At 42.3% G+C, this 20,572-nt stretch overlaps 1 protein-coding gene across 6 annotated transcripts in view; it reads left to right on the top strand.

Annotated features, from left to right (window-relative positions):
* CDK14 (cyclin dependent kinase 14) overlaps positions 1-13,492 on the top strand; it is a 621,048-nt gene extending 607,556 nt beyond the window's left edge. For 5 of the 6 annotated variants that reach the window (XR_008420630.1, XM_019443275.2, XM_019443273.2 and 2 more), the window contains one exon: positions 111-3,504. The gene's annotated coding sequence lies outside the window, so the exon portion shown is untranslated. Of the gene's footprint in view, positions 1-110; positions 3,505-13,290 lie in introns of those variants that run through there. The other variant, XM_053898331.1, reaches the window with a different exon arrangement.
* Positions 13,493-20,572: the final 7,080 nt, after the last annotated feature.

Genomic DNA, 20,572 nt, shown 5'->3' on the forward strand with positions numbered 1-20,572 from the left:
TCACTTTGGCCTGGCCAATTTTGATGTCTCATGTAATTTAGAAAAAATGAATGATGTAAGTTTTTTTTTTTTTTTTTACATATAGCAATTTTCTCTTTTCCTCCTTCCAGGATTAAGTTGTCATCATTCTGGGAAGAAAAAAAAAACATTAATGAAGTGGCCAATAATACGAAGGGAATCACGGATCACTTTCCTTCCCCTCCCTGTGGTGGATTTCACTTACAAGAAAATTGAAGCTGGCAAGACCCTGTTTTCTCTGCAATTTATTTAAAACCTTGCACGCATTTGGATACCTTGTGATTTCCAAGAACTATGTGAAGATTAAGCTTTGCTTACTGATACATGGCATGTATTCTTTTCAGTCTTTTGTGTTTGATTTTGTTTGATTTCCCTCTGCAGCGCAGCGTCTCTGTAAAGGTTTTTATGCTTTCACCAGCCATGTCTTAAATACATTAAGACAACACATTTGGTGTTCACACTTCTTCAGTAATGTCTGTACTTGAAAGCCACATAGTGGCATAAAACAATGTGTGTTTTCTTTGAGAGCAGTGCACATTTTGCAACCACTAGGAAGGAAATTTTTAGCTACAGCAAACCCATGTTCTCAGACCGACTTGACAACTTGGTCCCTGGCTGTGGGGCCCCACTTGTTGCTTACCTTTTGAGGACATTTGCAAATGTGGTTTTCTCTTGGAAATAACTGCACGTGTATATAGGATATTGGAATCTGCTTAGCATTTTAAGCCACATAGCATGACTGTTTTCCAAGTAGGTTGGAAGTAAAGAAACTAATATCAAGCGTTCAGAACAAAGACAGGGATAAATTGCTTACTTTTCAACCTCTGGAAATGGAGGTAACCTTTTACATGTTTTCTGGGTCTTGTCAACATCTTATATTTTCCATCCACTCTGTTATGCTTCAGGAGTGTTTTCTAAATGGAAGAGAAAAGAGTGAGGAACAGAATGCTTAAAACCTGGGTGCAAATGAATTGTCTCTGCTGGATGAGCCCTGAAAGCCATCTTGGCTAGTTAACAGTTAAAAAAGCAAATTACAAAGTTATCCAGAGTTAAAAATTTGCTCACTTACACCAAAGCACCTTTAAATTACATTTTTTAAAACATTCCAAGCTGATTGGAAGACACCATTGGGGACCTTAACTTTAAACAGTCTCCTGGAAAAACTGTTTGAACACAGGTTGCAGAACCCATGTGGGAGTCTTGCTTTCAAGATGGCAAGGGAAAAAGAAAGGCCCAGCTTCCCTTGTTAAGATGATGAGGGACCTTGAAGGATGAAGGCATGTATGTGACAAGGAGGGAAAAGTGGACTGGGCACACGTTGTGCTTTGATGCAGAGGGAGACATGCCTGATGTAGGCCTTCTCCCAGTGGGGCCGGCCTCACTGCATAACCCCAAATAATACTGAGGCCAAGTGGGCAGTTAGGAAACTTCATATAAAGCATGAAACCTAGCCCCTCAGAACACCAATTCCTATGGAAATACTTCCATGTATGTCGTTCTACATTTTTCTATTGGTCAGAAAGAAGGAGAGACTGAGAATTTGAAATGTGTCGCACTTTTTTAGGATCGAGACTAGGAATTATGAGCCAGTTTGACAAAGGCATCTTCTGAGAGTCATGTGAGGGGAAAGGTTCTCGACAGTCAAAGCCAGCATTCCTAAGAAATTGGGCCCAGAACTTCTAAGCGTTAAAAGGGTACCTTCCCTGGAGTGGGACGTAACATGCCAAGGTCACAATCCAGCCTATTCAGAAGTGGCATTCATTGAAAACTTATAGGTGCAAAGCAAGGAATTGTTTGCTAATTAATTTTAAAGAGAGCAAAAGTTACCCAAGACTAGAATGTTTACTAGTTGCTACCTAGAAATCTTTCCCATTCTTCTTTCGGACATTCCAACCCATTGGAAGTCTTTGGCTGTATTTTAACATGTGCTGAAATTAGGATTCCTTAAGATAAATATGGGGAGAAAATTTTACATGCAATCAAGAATGGCCTTGTCTGTGGTTTGTTTTGAATTATTTATTTGGGGGAGAGGCATAACTTTTGTATTTTACTAACTTTAAATCAAGAGCAGCTGATGATTAAATCTTGCTATTTAATAAGCTTTCTAATTGGAACATTTGAAAATATTTAATATTAAAAAAGACTTCAATTAGGAATGTTAGCATCATTCAGAGATATATAAGCAGCTTCTCTCTGGAATTGAAGCATAATACTCAGTATTGGGAGGTATCTGTTTTTTACAGAGATGTATGTCTCAGAAGGTCTCATTTAGGAGGTTTGTAGTTCCCCGTCCTTGTTATCAGTACAGGAAATCCAAAGTTTGCTTTGTCTCTCTCCCCTTTCCTCTCCTATTGGCAATCCATCCTCCCTCCTCCTCTCCCCTGCCTTCTCCCACTGAGGGCAGCCATGAAAATCATTACAGAACATGTTCATTAGCAGATTTATTATTCTATTGAGAAAGCAATGGAATGTTTTGTGAGATTATTTTTATATGAAGGATTAGCTTGAATTCGTACAGCTGAAATAGTAGGAACACATTAGCATGGTGACGGTATGAATGCAACATCAATGCACACACAGTATCTGAAAGAAAAATTGGGACTTCATTTCCTTAAAGGAACAGTTTGGTTGACTTAAAAATGCAAGATACATAGGACATGCAAAAATGTTTTGCAGTGCTCAAAGAAAAAACAAGGGGCATAAGACAAGGGTGGCTGTCCATCCACTGATATAAGGGTGAGAAGTTATTTCTACCTCCCAAGAGTGATAAGAAAAGTTTCCAGGGTAGCCTCCAGGTTTGCAGAGAGAGCAAAGCCTCTTGGTATCCTCTCCTCAGTGTGTACATGACAGCCAGTGTAATTAATACCCTAGCTTATGTGTCTATTTGAGAGACTCATCTGTGAATAATACTGGTTTTGTAATCTTTGTTACATAAGAGGATGTTTAGGCTGTACATACTGGGGTAGATTATTGCCTACCCCCCCCCCCCATCCGTAGGAATATGCTGCATAATTGCACATAACTTTTATCTCTCCTATTGGCTTATAGGCAGAGGAAACCATATATGTTACTGCCTTGCAAATTTCTCATACACCAAAAACAACCAAAAAATGTCTCAAGTAAAATAACCAATCTCCTATTTTCATTCCCCTTCCCACAGCAGCATATTTTAGAGGCACATACAAAATTGACATTCTCTAGTTGGAAGTGGACTTTTTTAATTTTTCTTTTATCTTTTTTTTTTTTTTTGTATGATACACTGAGATGTGTACTTTCTAGCAGGAGGTCGGTACCTAAGAAATGTGTTAGCATCATTCAGAAAACTATTATACTCCAAAATGAAACATAGTAAGGAGAATGGAATAATGTTGCATATTTGTTACCAAGTGTAATTTGTCTGTATTATGAAAGATGTAATGGTTTGTCAGCTGTCACTGTTGTTTTCTTGTAACATGATATGGAATAAAGTATAGCAGAATCTCTGTACATTTTCTTGCTACATGTTCTTGGTGGGTGCCAAATAACACCACAGTACTGTGTCAAAGAAACATTGTCTTAAAAACTCCTAGACACAGTCATTCTGAGAATGAAATGAGAGAAGAAACCCATAAGGCTCTTGGATGTGGGAAGGAGTGAGTTACCTGGAATGTTCTAGGAGTGTGTTAAACCCTACCCCCCCCCCCCTGCTTTTTTTTAAGATTTTTATTTTTTAAGTAATTTTTACACCCAATGTGGGGCTCCCACCTGCAACCCTGAGGTCAAGAGTTGCATGCTCCACCCACTGAGCCAGCCAGGCACCCCAAACCCTCCCTTTTTTTGACATGCTATGTCAAACTTCGGTAAAAGGGTGGAGGCTATGTAAAATAAGTCTGTGAGTTCCATGATCTTTGCAATACCACAGCTCCTGAATGACATCCACCACACGTGTTGTGTATCTGGTTTTGCTTAATGATCATCCTATTTATCTTTGATTGCCTCTTTCTCAATTATTTTGTACATATTCTAAGATGAGGTGAGTAGGCTACCCTCCTCCGAATACAAATGAAAGCCATAACATGCCCACATTCTACCAAAGCATCTTTCCCTGGGCTGAGCACACTTCCCTGAACATCATCCAGTGGGTGCCTGCACCTGAATGGGCAGGGCTTTAGGGCCTCCACTTTGATTGACAATGCCACCTCAGGAAGCCAGTCACATTGATGTCATCACCTCCTCCTCCTTGTCGGATCTGTCAGCTTCAAAACCACAGACAAACCCCTAATGGTTTCATAAACTGCTAACAGTGTTTGTGCCAGGTATGGTCATCAATTTATAGATATGGTATTTGGTGATTTTAAAATGTTTACCCTTCAAGACAAAAACCGAGGTTCAAGTTTTATATTAGGATGCCTCAGGGCCCCTGGCTTTCTCCCGGAAAGAGACCCTCACTCACCAGCAGCAGCCGCTTCAGGTTTTCCTTCTCTTGCTCCTCTCCTACCACTTCTGTGATTTCAGTTTGTAAGCCCTTCACAACCTTAACATTCTCACAAAACCAAAAAGTAAGTGTCCTCAGCTGATGCATGTTCCATTCCAGAAAAGCTCATGGGGCCACCACATCTTCAGCCCCCCCTGCCCCTGCTGTTTCCCCTGAAGCAGCAAGTCACTGATGTCAAGGACATGTGCATTTGCACATGGTCCTGGCACCACCAGTGGATTCTGAGACAAGAGATTGTGTAAAGGCAGACTTCATGGTAGCCAAGGCAGAGATAATAGGTGAATTTCTCCCTTAAATGGGAGCCATGTAAATCACTCTGGAAGCTGATTAGAATTACAGAAGCGTCAAAAGAATAACTTGTTTCTGGAAGTTGTTTCAAGGCAGTAAAATGTATGCCACCGTCCTGCTTCCAACAGTGACGGGAGCACACATGCCCACTGTTGAGGTCATTGCCACAAGCCTCAGCAGTGGGCTCACGTTTTAGAGCTTCACCGTGTGATTTAGTCCTATGAGCTCTTAATAAAAGAAAGAAGGAGGAAGAGGGCTAGTATCTACAAGAGGCCAAAGGAATGGCTTTGAGAAATATTTTTAACTTTTTAAATGTGGCAGTCGAGATGACAGTCTTCTCTCAGCTCCATAATTGCCCAACGTTCTCTTCTTTTTCTGCAGAGCTATTCTAGCCCTGCCAGGTTGGAGGATGTGATGTGTGCTGGCTGAGGCAAGCAGTTTCGCGTCAGGAGGGCGGCACTCCTAGAGTTGCCGTTGGCCCCCAGAGTAAAGAGAAACCAGAGGGGAAGGTGTTGGAGCAACCCTTTGCCACTAGGTTAACACGTACAGTTGCTGAATAATGGTGGGCATTGTAAATCTCCGCAATGAGAACCCCACAGCGGCCCAGCAGCCTGCTGCTACCAGTGGGTGGTGGCGTTATGGGCATTAGCTTTGAGAAGCTTATACAGCAGAGGGGGCTAGGATAAAGGACACAAATCAGGGGAAAACTGACAAGATTAAAAAAAAATCCAAGGCCTCGTATTTACTGTTCATCCCCCATGCTCTCGGTGTACTATATTGTCTGCGTCGAGTCCTGCTGAGAGAGAGCCAGGCACAATAATAGCTCGGAGCAGCCTTGCAGCCCCAGAGCCAGCCTCTGCCAATGGTTCTGAGTGTGCTGGTGGAGAATGGGATTCTGATAGAGTTGTCTTTTTTCTCCTTCCCTGCGAGACCACCAATAATTATGGAGGGCACGCTGCAAAGATGGGGTAAAGGTTCCCTACTGGAGTGTATCCTGAGAAGTGACCCAGCAGGGGCCTCTGCAAAGGTGTGTGCCACCACAATCCAAGGTGGGCCTGGCTGACAGAGGCACACAGTCCTGGGCTAACCCAGGGATGCGTGTTTGAGCTACAGCCTAAGGATTTCGAGAAGTAGAAATGAAACTTAACTTTATATGTCATAGCACAGTGCGAAACAATGACCCTTCTCCCTCGCTCCACCTTCAGCCTAATCAGATAACTGGGGAACTTGTGTCCTCAAAGAAAGGCTGTAGTCCTCTCTGGTCCTTGGGGAAACCAGGCACAATTCTCGCAACCTTATTCTGCCTTACATTTGGGGAACTCAGATCCTCACGCACCCATTCTCTGAGCCCAGTGGCTCACAGCCTGGCTCTCATTAGAATCATGGGGATGTCTCAAAAACACCTGAACCCCAGACCAATTTATCCTAAAAATATTGAGAGTGGGGCCCTGGCATTGGTCTGTTTGGGAAACCCAACAGGTGACTCTGTTGAGCAGAGCCATGTAAGGACGACTGCACTCTTCTTTCCTCCTGTCTGTGGCTACTCTAAGGGTAGAGTAGGCAGACATTTACTCCAAGAACCACACAGTAAATATATTCAGCTTTCCAGGCCCTACAGTCTCTGTCACAACTTCTTGGTCTGCTGTCATAGCATGAAAGCAGCCGTGCACAATACACACATATGAATGAGTTTGGCTGTGTGCCAAACAATTCATGGGCACTGAAGTTTGAATTGCATATGATTTTCACAAATCATGAAACATTTTTCTTTTGATTTTTAAACACTATTTGTAAATGCAAAACCCATTTTTAGCTCACAGCGTCTATAAAAACATACAGTGGGCAAGAATTTGCCTGGGGTCTCTAGCTTGCTTACCTTGACTTAAAATATAGCCGTGGGGGGGAAAAATGTATATATATATAGCCGTGGTAACAGGGAGGTAACAGGGAACCCATTCCTGGCATTTGCTGGGCCCAGGATAGAGTCAAAATGGAGGCCCCCATACCTTATCTCTAAATCTTTAAAAATATAAATCCAACTAACAAATTGTCAAATATATTCTATTCTCTTACCCTGACAAATGTGTGTTCATACTAACCTAGAAAGTCAGGGTTGCACTTAAGAATTCCTTGAAGTTCTTCACCAAACCGTGTCAGCATGAGGACAACCTGGCCTGAGCCTTCTCTGTGCTTTACACTTCCCACTCCTATCGCTCTAGGAGTGTGTATCCAGAGGGAGGGGCTACACATGCACGTGTATGGACACCCCCTAGCCAGCCCCACATCCGTATTCTGCCCTACCTTGGCAAGCAGTTCTTCCTTGGCCAGGCCTTGGGGATCAGGTGCTAATCCTCAGGGAAGGAGGTTTGGGAGAAGACCTCCATATACGGAGAGAATTCCAGAGTCCCAGATGTCTGGAGTGCATGGAGTAGGAGTGGGGGAGGTAAGTTCCTGTTGGGCATTGTACCGTGAAGTCCTCATTCTCGGGTGGGGGGTGGGAGTACTATGCCTGCAGAACATCAGAGCCAGACCCTTTAAAGATGGGAACCAGAACAGGGGGAAAAAAAAAAAAGAACAGAAGCCCCTCTTGCCTGCGTTTAAGGGTAATGCTGATGGTGATAAGAGCCTGAGAACTAGTTCCAGGGTTTTCAAGTCTTTTGTGCATTTATTTCATTGACCCACTCTACTCCAAACCCATAGAAGTGGGCCTCATAATGTGAAGCAGAACCATTGTGACAAAAGGGCAGAAACTTGTTTTAGCCTATCTCTTGGAATTAAAGGATCTGGCCTCCTGTCAGTCATGTACTGGAAACAGCTGGTACCAGTTCACAAAAACCGACTGTTTTATATGTAGGAATTTTTTGAGTCGGTACTTAAATCACTGATAACCTGAAATCAGATGGGAGTATATACACTACAGAAATGGGCAAACTCTACAAATCAGGTCTTTTTTTTTTTTTTTAAATGTTTTCCCCTTTCTCTGCAGGCTCACTTCCCACGTCTCCACGCACACATCCTCCATCTGTACCGTGCTCACCTTCCCAGTGATCCCTGGACGTTCCAGACCTTCTCATGGCCCTGTTCTTCTGCACACACTGTTCCCTCTGATGAGAATGCCTTTTCCTGTTTTTCTAGCAGCCAAATACCTATTAATCCTTTTAAGACCCTGTTCAAAAAGTCCCTTGAAAAACATTCCAGTACTCCTCTCAAAACAATTCCCCCTTCTTCCAAGTCCCCACATCACATTGAAAATAGTAACAATACAAGTCTTTTTTCAATCTCTTTGCCTTCAAGACTGACAATGGTGACCAAGGCCCAGTGCTTAACAATTTTTTTAATAAATCAGTTTTTAAAGGATAATACAGATAAAACAAGAGTGGAATGGAATATTGTTTACCTTCCTAAGAAAGTTTTTAGAATCCTGCAAACCACATGAACATACTGCGTGTATACTATGTGTGACTCTACACGAACCTGGCTCTGTGGAAGAAATAGAAGCCAAAGAGGAAAGATTTCAGGTTGTCTTCAGGAGCTCACAGAGGCAGGGGTTCCTACACCTGGGGAACTTTCTAAACATTCCTACTGAATCATAGTCTCCGAGGTAACAGTCTAGGTGTGTGTACTTTTTAAATCTCCTCAGGGGCACCTGGGTGGCTCAGTTGGTAGAGCATCTGACTCTTGATTTTGGCTCAGGTTGTGATCCTAGGGTGGTGGGCTCTGTGCTCACTGAGCATGGAGATTGCTTGGATTCTCTTTCTTCCTCTGCCCTTCTCCCTACTTGTGCTCTTTCTCTCCTCTCTCTAAAATTAAAAAAAAAAATTGTTTTAACTTGGGGTACCTGGGTGGCTCAGTCAGTTAAGCATCCAACTTCAGCTCAGGTCATGATCCTACAGTTCATGAGTTTGAGCCCCACATCAGGCTCCACACTGTCAGCATGGAGCCCACTTCAGATCCTCTCTCTCCTCTTTCTGCCCCTCCCACGCTCACGTGCTCACTCTCTCTCTCTCTCTCTCTCTCTGTCTGAAAATTAAATAAATATTTTTAAAAATTAAAAAAAAATTAAAAAGGCACCTGGATGGCTCAGTTAGTCAGGCATCCATCTCTTGATTTCCGCGTAGGTCATGATCTCACAATCATGAGATCCAGTCCCATGTTGGGCTCAGCACAGCATACAGAGCCTGCTTGGGATTCTCTTTCTCTCTCCCTCTCCCTGCCCTTCTCTTATCGCTCTCCCCCCACTCCCTTTCTCTCTCCCTCAAATAAATAAATAAACTGTAAAAACAAATTAAAATCTCCTCAAGTGATTCCAATGTTCAGCCATGACAGTGAACCGCTCTGGAGGAAAGTTTAGGTGCGTAACACTCTATCTGGTCTGTTTGCCTCTGACTTCTCCTCCGCCCTCTCCACCTGAAGATTCTATTCAAATTGCAAATCATTTGAAAGACACTCAATTTGAGGGGAGCCTATTGGCAAGTTATTTCCTATATCTTCACAAAGCTAAAACTGAAATTCCCATGTCTTTCCCATGTTTTGTAAAGTAGTGAGAGCATACTGAATCCATGTACCTCTCACATGGACACCAGAGTTACAACATGTGTTCTGATCTGCTTGTCTTACTGATTGCAGAGGAGAGCCACACCCTGGGGGAGGGGGCTATATTACCCTTCAGTCTCTGCACCAATTGTCTGCCATGCGTACCACAGAATTCACAGTAGGCTGAAGAAAGTAATATTTTTCTTTCTGCTGTTGGTCATTAACATCCAGGTGAGGTTGTATGCTTTCAGTTTTTACCAACATTAAAAACCAAACATGGTACTCTATAAATGTCATTTAAGGATCTCCATTACTGTTCATCCCATGTCACTTCATGACCAAATTTATTTATAAGTTTATTATCAGAATCATGCTATTTTTGTTAATCTCATTCTGTGAGCCAGTAAACAGACCCCAAGAGTACAGGTGCATCTTGACTAAAATGTTTCTGCCTTTGCATGGAAGTCATTGGCTGGTGACTGAGGTCCTATCATTAGTGGCTCGGTTGGGTACAGGGTTCAGCTGGAAAACCTGGAGGAGAGCCTTGTTCCATACTGAGGAGTAGACAGGCAGCTGTTTGCACATGGTGAAAATGGAACTTGGATGTGTGGTGCCCCACCTTCCCCGCAATGCAGAAAGAATGTGGGATGTGCTGAGAAGGGGCCTCCATGTGCTGTCTTGTTGATATCAGGGTGGCATTAAGGGGAACTCCCAGGGTAAACTAGAATACTCAAAAGAGATTAGCCAAGCCAGGGCACCAGATTCTTAAGGACTAACCTTGAAGCTTCATATCAGGTGAAGTTAAGGCAAAGTATCAAACGGAAGTAGAAAACCAGAGAGTAGGAGAGAAAAAGTGAGGACCAAGTAATATGGACAAAGCCCGGAGATGCTGGCCAACACTTACTACTGAGTCTGCACAGACTCCTATGATAGAGTCTTACTGAAGAACTCCAGGGGTTCCCATTCAGAGAGAATGAAATGTGACTGGTACCCTCCTTGTTCCAGTTGTCTATTGCTGTATAGCAAATTGCCCTAAAATTCTGTGTCTTCAAATGACAGCCATTTATCATCTCTCACAATTTCTATGGCAGGAGTTCAGGAGCAGTTTGGCTGAGTGGTTCTGACTTGTGATTTCTCATGAGTCTGCAGTCAGATGGTGGCTTAGCTGGAATCATCTTTAAAGTCTCATCACTCACATATCTGATGCCAGAGCTAGGAGGTGAAACAGCTAGAACAGAGCATCACTAACTTAATGTGGTTTCTCCACAAGGTCTCTTAAGCATGGGGCTCAGGTTAGCTGGACATTTTATATGGTGGCTCAGGGCTCCAAACAATATGCACCAAGACAAGTAGGTGGAAACCCAATTGCTTTTTGTGACCTAGTATTCTATTTGTTGAAGCGAGTCAGTAAGGCCAGCCTATATTTGCAGGGAGGAGAATTAGATTCCACCATCCAATGGAAAAAATGGCAAAAAATTGTGGACACATTTTAAAATTATAACAATCTGCCCTCTAGCCAAAAGTTATTTATATTGATCCCACATGTAAATACTCTCAACCCCTCCTGAGACCCCTAAATTTCTCATCCGGAAGGCATCCATCCCAGATTCAAGGTCTGGTCACCCATCATCCAAATCACGTTCAGGTGCTGCTCTGTAGGTGCAGATCTTCAGTTACAACCTCCTGACTCCTGTTCTTGATCTGAACATCTGTGGACTAAAGTGAAAAGGTATTGCTCCCCCACCCAGCATACTTTGGTAAGAGGCATGGATTAACCACTATAGACATTCAGAAATCTGTGTCAATCAGGTAATCAGGCTATAGCAATTCTGAAATCCAGCGAGGGAGAAAGAATGGATGTGTGCACTCAGGAGAGGCAGAGAGAGAGAGGGAGAGAAAGAATCCCAAGCAAGGCCGCTTGCTGTCAACTCAGAGCCTGACACAGACTCCATCTCATGAACCTCGAGATCATGATCTGAGCCAAAAATCAAGAGTCAGACCTTGAGCCACCCAGGTGCCCCAACCAAGTTCCTTGATTACAGCTGAGTGTTGTTCCTCCCTCTGAATTATTCTTGATGTTCTAGAAAATGTACCCCATCTTTATAGCTGAGCAGTTTTCTCAGCCTGCTTCTTTCCCAGAGAATTTTAGGAACCCAAAAGCCTCTTTTCATTGTATACTACCTCTTGTCCCTTTTAGCCTGAGCTAGCAATGTTTTCATTAGCACAAGTCTTTTTAAAACGTTTTTTCCCCTTGGGGCGCCTGGGTGGCTCAGCTGGTTAAGCCTCCCACCTGGGCTCAGGTCATGGTCTCCCAGCTCGGGAGTTCGAACCCCGCATCGGGCTCTGTGCTGACAGCTTGGAGCCTGGAGCCTACTTCAGATTCTGTGTCTCCCTCTCTCTCTGCCCCTAACCCACTCTCATTCTGTCTGTCTCTCTCTCTCTCTCTAAAAAAAAAAAAAAAAATTTCCCCTCAACCTTGTTGAGATTCACTTCATTAGACAAAAAAACACATCTACAAATCTCACTGAGATAAGCTTTTTTCTACCTTAGACTCCCTCTAAGGCTACCGTGGAACTGTGCCCTTAAGATTTTTAGAAACATTTCTGTTAATGGAGACATCTAAAAGGCATGCCCTTTTAGAGGGACTTTTGGCTATTTGAAAGAATAGTACTGCTTTCAATCTGTGTGAGGTCTAAGCAAAGGGTTCTAAAGTCACAGTGCTACCTTCATCGTTAGGTGGTAATTACATATTTTAATTTTAGCCTCATCTGCCATCTGGAGAGGATGGAACTGAGAAATAGTCTTATTTTTTGAACTCCTACAGTCTTGGCTCTTTTACTTAACACTGTTTTTGTTTTTTAGTGTTTTGCTTTTTTTTTTTTTTTTTTTTGTACTTCATCTCTCTCCTCTCATAGAAGGATCAGAAGGCACCTTCAATACTGTGTCTGGAAACCTTACTGGGTCATGAATCCATTAGGTACATTTTCTATTTTCCATGTTACCACTGGTGTAAACTGCCTACACCTGAGGACCAGAGTCTTCTCTCCTCCAGCTGCCAATACTTTCCTCACTTTCCTTCAGTCCTTCACCCACAGCCTCTCCAAAGCTCCTCTAATCTCCACCCTCCAGCCCCCACCCAGGTCCCAAACCAGTGCCACATGTTTTAACTTCCACTACGGCAATGCCTTGCTTCTAAGTACCAAGACATTTCCACTAATCTATTGTTGTGAAACAAATCACCTTCAGAATTAGTCACCGAAAAATAGCATTCACCTGTTTTCTCTTTCATCGTTTGTGGATCCAGCATTCTGGGTCTGTTTGGATGGTTCTGACTCAAGATCTCAGATATTACTGGATTTGGGGCCAACTCAAAGGCTGCTTTGCTCACATATCTGGCCCATGGACTGGGAATACTTGTGTGGCCGGGACTGAGCCTACTGGGTCTCTATGGTCCCTCTCTGCAATTTCTCTGGCATGGTGGTATCCATGCTCCAAGTCTCTTGGAGAGACAGCCAGGCAGACACTGTATCACTTTTGACGAATGACCTTAAAAGCCACATAGAATCACTCCTGCTACCTACTCTTAATTAGAAGGCCAGCCCAATATTTAAAGAAAGGAGAATTAGATGCCATCTCTTTAGGAGAGATGTTTCAAATCATTTCCAGACTTGTGTTAAAACCACCACACCTCTGGGGTTAAACAACATACAGGCACTGTCTTAGTGTGTATTTGCTTGCTGATCAGGATGAGTTTGGTAGACTGGGAGAAAATCCAAGACTGTGATTTTCCTGGAATTCTGGGAGTTAGGTCTCTGTTTTTAAAATTATCTGCAGCTGAATGCTGTCCCCCATCAGCACTTGGGAAACCTTGGCCCTACCCTATTGCTTTTGAATCTGGAGGTGATAACTGCCTGGAGCCCCACTTGCCTCACAGGAAACCATGTGTTATACAGAGTTTTGTTGTCATCCCTTTTTAGCTTCCTGCTTCCAAAAGCCAAGCAGCCACTGTCCCAGAGGAAAAAGAACCCTCCTCAAGTAGCCAACAAGCAGCACTCTCTCCATCTCTAGCCTCTAAGACTCGCTAATGCTTGGATTTGACTTAGCCTGAGTAAGTAGCTTTTTCATACTAATTTTTTAAAACCCTGTTGTGCCAAAGGATTAAATAAGCAATTGTCTAGCTTTAAATGCCTCATGGGGGACTAAAATAACACCTTTCAGGACAGAAAATCTAGTTTTTGAACCCACTTCATTTAAGGCAACAAAATCTTTTTTCTAAGGTTTTGGCTGTGTAGAATGCAAGTTTTGTAGCCCTAGCTAAGATAGTGTACAATCAATTTTCAAAGCAGAGAGAAATTCTAGGAGTGCAGAGATTTTTCTTTACAGGCTGACAAATGAAAGTATATATATGGGTTGGGGGGGTGCAAAGGAGTTATGTTCAAGCTTCAGAGATGACTGGAGTCTTTTCTATATTTAGACTGTCTTGCAATTCATTAAAATGGATTGCTTGTTCTTTTCCTTCTGAAACCATTCTCCTTCTGCCCCCTACTCTCCCCAGGCTTTATTTATTTATTTTTAAAAATAACTGAGTCACATGTGAACCATTCCTAAAGCTTAAGACTTATTTTTAACAACTTTCTCAAACACAAATCCCATTGTTCACATCCTTAGGGACAGTGAGTTACTCCAGAGGAAAAAACGTAGAGATTTTGTATACATTTTTTATTCAGTGAATAATTTATATTAAAATAAATTGTGCAGAAAATGTGAAAGATCTTTGAGTAATCCAAAGATTACTGTACTGGGAACCAAAGAAGAAATGATTGAAATCCACAAAGCTTTGGAGGGAGCTGTGAGGGGAATTTTCATTCAAAGTTTTTTTAATGGTGTCCTTGTTATTGTTTTGAATGCTAAGATTCTGTCATTCACGGAACTGCCTCCATGCCACATTGTTCACTTCCTTTTCCCCACTGTTACCAGCGTTGCTGGGAATTTGAAAAGTTTTGATAGAGACTCAGCTAAGGTAAACCTCACAGGTCACTGATTTGGTGTAGATCAGATGAATGGGGGAAAAAGTCAGCAAGCGGGGCAGAAGAAAAAAGATAGAGAAAGAGAAGCAGCAGGCTACAATGACAAAATATTATATCAAATCAAATCAACTTCTAGCTCTTAGTCTCTTAACTTTAATTACATCTTTCCTTCTTGGATATCAACAACATTGCTGCCAAAACCCTACAGCTATGGGGGACATAAACATTTAAATCTACCAGAGACAGATGGCAACATCAATCTTCATTGTTGCTCTTTTAGAGGATTCGAATCGCTGCAGCCATCTGCGGTAAATGGGACATTAGAGGTGACTATTTCCCACAAGGGTGCTTTTTTAGATTTACCTTCAGGAAGTAAAGAAGCTTCATTGTTTTAGGGGGAATTTTGTTGGCTAAAATCATGGGAATTATAGCAGCAATAGAAAGCTAATGCTGGGATAAAAGTTACCAATTAGCAACCCTATAACTAACTTTCTGCTCAGCCTCCAAGAATGGCAGATGAGGTTGACAGCCAGTCACCTCTATCCAAAAAGTTTGTTCATGACCAGACAGAGTAGCCAGGCTAACAGACTGCCTTAATTTTAAACAGGGAAAGCCCAACGGTCAAGCTCTACTTTTGAACAGAGAATCTCAAAGAACATATTTGAATGTATGATCATGCACTTAACCAGAATATGGCCTTTTGCTGAATTGTCTTAATGTTTTAATGTCTCATTTTATCTATTTATGACAAACTTGGTCAAGTTTGATTGACCTTTGCCAAGTACATTATAACATACTTTTTTAAAGATATATGTAGAAGTCAGCCTGTTCTATATAAAAATACTTTCTGTGGTTGATTTTTAAAATCTAAATCTGCATATCCTCTATAAATTATTAATAGCTTTCACTATAGTGGACATATGGGGGGGTGGGTTACAGAGCTATGTCATAATGCTGAACAGGCTCCATATTTTCCTTGGTATCTGGGATGTTTACATCTGTTTGAATGCCAATGGGGAGCAAAATTGGCCCATGTCTGTCATAAGAGATAGAACAGAGGAAATCTGAGGCAGCAAATTCAAGAATCATACTGCAGAGGCCCCTGGGTGGCCTAGTCAGCTGAGCATCCAACTCTCGATTTTAACTGAGGTCACCATCTCACAGTTCATAGGATCGAGTCCCGCATCAGGCTCTGCACTGACAGCTTGGAGCCTGCTTAGGATTCTCTCTCTCCCTCTCCCTTGCTTGCTCTCTCTCTCAACATAAATAAGTAAACATTAAAAAAAAATCATACTGCAAACATTAAGAGCCAGAATAGAAGTTCTTGACTCTATTCAAGGAGACATGTGGAACTGAGAAACAGATCTGGATTTAGAAGAGTTGGAGTTCCATAATCTTTGATCAAAACCTCTTCCTCCATGAACATAAATGTTAAAAAAAAACAACTTCTAACAGCCAGGGAACCAAACTGAAACACATCTAAAGGGTTTCAAGGAGGGAACCTAGCACAAAGAGATACCTGGTATATAGATTCTTTGTGTAGAAAGATAGTTGAGGCTTTCTAGAGATTTAAGCAAAATAAATTAGAACATCTGTGTTTCACAGGGTATCTAGAGAAACTGATAATTCTCGGGGTTTACTGTAAATTTCATTGGCCTTGAGCATCAGTGTTTCCAGTGTCCCTGTGAGACTCAAGCTCTCAATTTACACCCAAAACAGCTTCAAGCGCTCTTCCTGCTGCCCATTCATTCCCTTCCAAATCCTCCTCCATGATGTAGTTGAGGGAATCTTTGGAAGCCCTCTTCTGCTGCACACTCTCCATTGGTTTCTCCTGCATTCTGTGTCCAGTCCATGCCAGGCATCAGGGCCCTTTCTGGTGGGACCCATTTCCTCTCCTCTTGTTCCTCTGCCCAGTATCTTTTGCTCCTACCTGAAGCACTGACCTGTTCTCACATCTAGGCTTTTCCTGTGTATTCTAGAGCATTGTACTAGACTATTTTAATACCCCCATTTCATTATGATTCTCCTTGCTGCATGACTCCAAGCTCTGCTTGCTCTCTGCATGAGCACAGGGTCTGGCCCACGGTGGGCCCAAAACAAACATGTTGAGTTAGGGAGTATGTAAGTGCCCATGCTGCTCCCCTCCTTCCACGTAAAATGATGGTTAATCCCTAGCCATTCTGCAAAGCTGCCCCAGGAAGCCATCCCTGACCTGTCTCTGCTCTGCTTCTCCAGCACCCCATTTATAACCTTTCATTTACTTTATTTCATCTACTTATATTAGGTTATAAGTATTTATATATTACTTATCTACTTATACATTTGCTATTTCTGTGGCCCAAAGGAGCAAATGTCAGCAATATCCTATGGCTCAACCCACTAGAAAAGCAGGAACACATGGTGATTATACATCAGACAGACCTCGGTAGAAAGTTGGCTCTGTCACTTTGCTTGCTGCCTGTCCTTGTCAAGCTTCTCAGCTTCTCTATGCCTCAGTTTCCTCGTGTGTAAAATGGAGATAATAATAACAACTACATCAGAATGGTGGTATGAGGATTAAATGAGGCGATGCACGTTAACATGCCAAACACAGGGTTTGGCTCATATAAGAAATGTTAGCTACAGTTAGTCAATAGATAAGTGTTTACTGAAAGCCCACTAGGTGCCAGGGATAGTGCTAGTTGCTGGAGGTGCAAAGATGGATAAGCTAAAAGCAGGTTTGCCTTTGTGGAGCTCACAGCCATTAGAAGTAGGATAATGAGTCTGACCAGTGCTACAACTGGGGAAGTACTGAGTACTCAAGGCATTGTTTCCCAAGTCTGCTGCTAGGGTGGGATCATCTATTTATAGATCTAGTTTCCCAACTTAACTGCCAGAAGTTTTGAATGTCTTTTTCCCTGGTGTTTAGTGGATACCATAGCCCAGTAACTAGTATACAGTGGATACTCAATAAATGTGTGTTGAATAAATCAATGAATGACTCAATTAATCAAAAAAAAAAAAAAAAAAAAAAACGAACTATAGGTACAGCTCTAAGGACCTATGAGAGAAGCTTCTTGGGTCAGCCAAGCAGCCAGGAGTTCTCTCTTACAAAATTGAAGTTGTCCAGTGTTTTGCTACAGATGTTTATAATCCAGAATCTGTTTTTGGTGGAAATGGCAAAGAAGTGTTGCTCAACTAGATCCTGGATTTTTGACTAGTTATTGTTTCTTTTTAAACAATTTTTCACAAGATTATAGCACCAAAAAAGAAGAAAGCCTTTTGAACATAACTGTTTGTGTAAAGTATAATCATATAAACAAACAAAGAGAAAAATGAGAATTTTTTTTCTACTTCATTCATTCATTCACTCATTCATTCATTTCACAAGCATTCTGTGTGCAGGGCACATGGTACATAGCATACATTTGGAAAAGAAATAACCACCCCCAGCCACAGTGTTTAAAAACGCTCTGCTTCAAGGTCTTGTTTCTATTACCTTCTAACTGATTTCATTATATAAACATCTATTTTTTTAAGAAATATTTGTCAGGGCACCTGGGTGACTCGGTTGAACATCTGACTCTTGATTTTGGCTCAGGTCATGGCATGAAGCCTGCTTGAGGTTCTCTCTCTCCCTCTGTTCCACCCCTGCTCATATGTTCTCTCGAAAGAAAGAGAAAGAAAGAAAGAAAGAAAGAAAGAAAGAAAGAAAGAAAGAAAGAAAGATATTTGCCAAGAGCCAACTCTGTACTAGGCTCTATGATGGGCATGAGGACTCAGTGATGAGCAAAAGCTGCCTCAGCCTTGGCTTCCATGAAATGTGGAGTCTAATGGGAAGGACAGCCAGTATCAAACAGCCACATAAATAGGTGGTCCTACTGCAGTTAGCACAGTAGAGCAAAAAGAGAGTAGAATGAGATGAAACAACAGGGGGCTGAGCTGGGGAATGAGGAAAAGCTTCCCGGAGGAAGTGACTTTAGAATTGAGATCTGAACTTTCAGAGTATACAGGAGCTGGAAAGCTGCAGAAGCCAGTGTCAGGAGGGGAGTGGGCTGGGGCCACAGAAACAGAGGAGAGTTGGACAGGGGCCAGGGAAATTCAGGTCATATGATGAATTTTTAAGAATGTTAAGGAAAGTTGTCAACTGCTCAGATTTACATTTTTCACTGTTTTCCATCAATTAGATTGTGGGTTCTTTGAATTATGAGGCTGTGTCATAGTCATTTTCACATCTCTGACCACATCCAACAGAGGGCTTTGAATGCAGATATGCTCAATTAATGCTAATTGGGTATGGGAAAGGATGCCAGTGACATGACCTTATAGTGGGATATTAATGATGATCTAATTCAGTGGATACTTGTATCTCCAAACAAGAGATGTCCATAGAATTCCCCAAATGTTTCCCCTAGACCATGGAGACAAAAGGTGAAGGGGCATGGCATTGTTTTTCACTTAAGAAGTGTTTCGAGTTTATATTATTTTTCTACGAGAGAAGGAGTTCTCAGCAATCCTCTTCCCTGGATTCTCATTAGAAGAGTTGCTAGTTGGCCACAATCTCAAATGCAAGACTCACTGAGCATCATTTTGATGATCGGGGCTCAGTGAAGGTAAGGAGTATATTCTCTCTCTAGTATCTTCTACCTCAGTCTGATAAGCAATGCAGGGTTCCATGTTCCCTGACTTCACTCCTTCATATTCTTAAGACGTTTGCCACCCACAGGTCAGTCAGCAGGATTATGGGTGTCCTTTTGGCACTGGGACTTCCATGGGACTGACTTTTCTTACAGTTGGGGAGTGATGCTCAGCAACCATGGCAAATGCTCCCATATTCTGCTAGAGAAAATTGGAGGTCATTAACAATACATTTACCACCTCCATCTTTGGATACTTAAGGAAAAGCATTTTGGAATGGGGATAACAGATAGAGCTAAATTTCAGGGACCCTTTTCACACAATGATGATTTTTTTCAAAATGGAACCAGATCTCAAGGATCTTTGTCCCCTTTTCTTCCAAGTATGTGGATACTATGTGAATATGATTATATAAATGCAGAGGGAAGACGTGCTCCTGATCACTCTTTGAAGCATTTGATGCTGGCAATGATCTCATTTTTAAAGCCACTAGAAAGCACAGATGATGGCTAAATTACCAACATATTCTTAAACAGTTTCCACATTTATCTGTTTGGCTGTTTTCATCCCTTCTTCTCCCTTGTGCCATTCTGTGATATCGCCTCAGCCTCGGAGATTCAGAGCAGCCGTCTGCTGAACACATGAATACTAAAGAATTGGTTTCCCTAGTAACAATAACCATGAAGCAGCTCTCAGAACTTCCTGCCTCTCTGTCTGTCTGACTTTCTGTTTGTTTCCTGTTGGTCATATGGAAAAGGACACCCAAGCCAGGACTGCCCATAAAAGATGGACATAAATTTTGTGACCCATAAGCAGAAGGGAGGCTCATCTCTGCTGAGGTTACATTCCTTTTCAACCCGCCGCCCTATTCTGTGAGGTTAAGGCTAAGCCAGAACACCTGCAAAGGTTCATGACCATTTCAGAATCTTTTTCTTTCTTCAAGTCAAAATTTGGAACAGCAAAGCCATAGTGCAGGATACGTAACTGAAATGACTGTTTCTCTGTGGGTCACCAATATGGAACTTTCCAAAAAGGAAGACATCCTTTCTTTCCACAATATTTCTAATTATAAAAAGAAAATGTTAACTGAGCAGAGAAGGTGTTGCTGATTTTCCAGGATTTCCTTTTTCAGTGTCTGTTGTGACAAAATTGCCCTGCTTCCTGCCCACCCCCACGCCACCTCTAGTCAGGATGAACCTATAGGGCCTCTGCCGCAAAAGGAGCAGAGAGAGATGGGCCTCAGGAAGCTTTGGGCTCCCCATCCTACCACTGGGTTCTGAGATTGTTGTCCAGACACTTGATGGATTCTGCCATCTTTATCTTGTGGGCAAATACTAGGATGCCTGACCCTCTGTGACTCCATCTCCTGACTGGCCTGCATTCCTGGCTGTGGCTACAGAAGCCCCCTCTGCAATGCAAAGCATATGCCTGCCCCTTCCTGCCTCAGCTGCCTTCTCAGGGCTGTGTCCACTCAATGTACAAACACAAACAGAACACTGCTTACTGCTAGGCATGATGCCAGACACTGGGTCCAGGAATGACCAGAAAGACACAGTCTCTGCCCCCATGAGGTTCACAGTCTGAAACAATAATTTGGATGCAGGACAATATTTAG

Source organism: Panthera pardus, unplaced genomic scaffold (genome assembly GCF_024362965.1).
Source record: "Panthera pardus isolate Hobbes unplaced genomic scaffold, ASM2436296v1 HiC_scaffold_8, whole genome shotgun sequence".
NCBI classification, from domain to species: domain Eukaryota; kingdom Metazoa; phylum Chordata; class Mammalia; order Carnivora; family Felidae; genus Panthera; species Panthera pardus.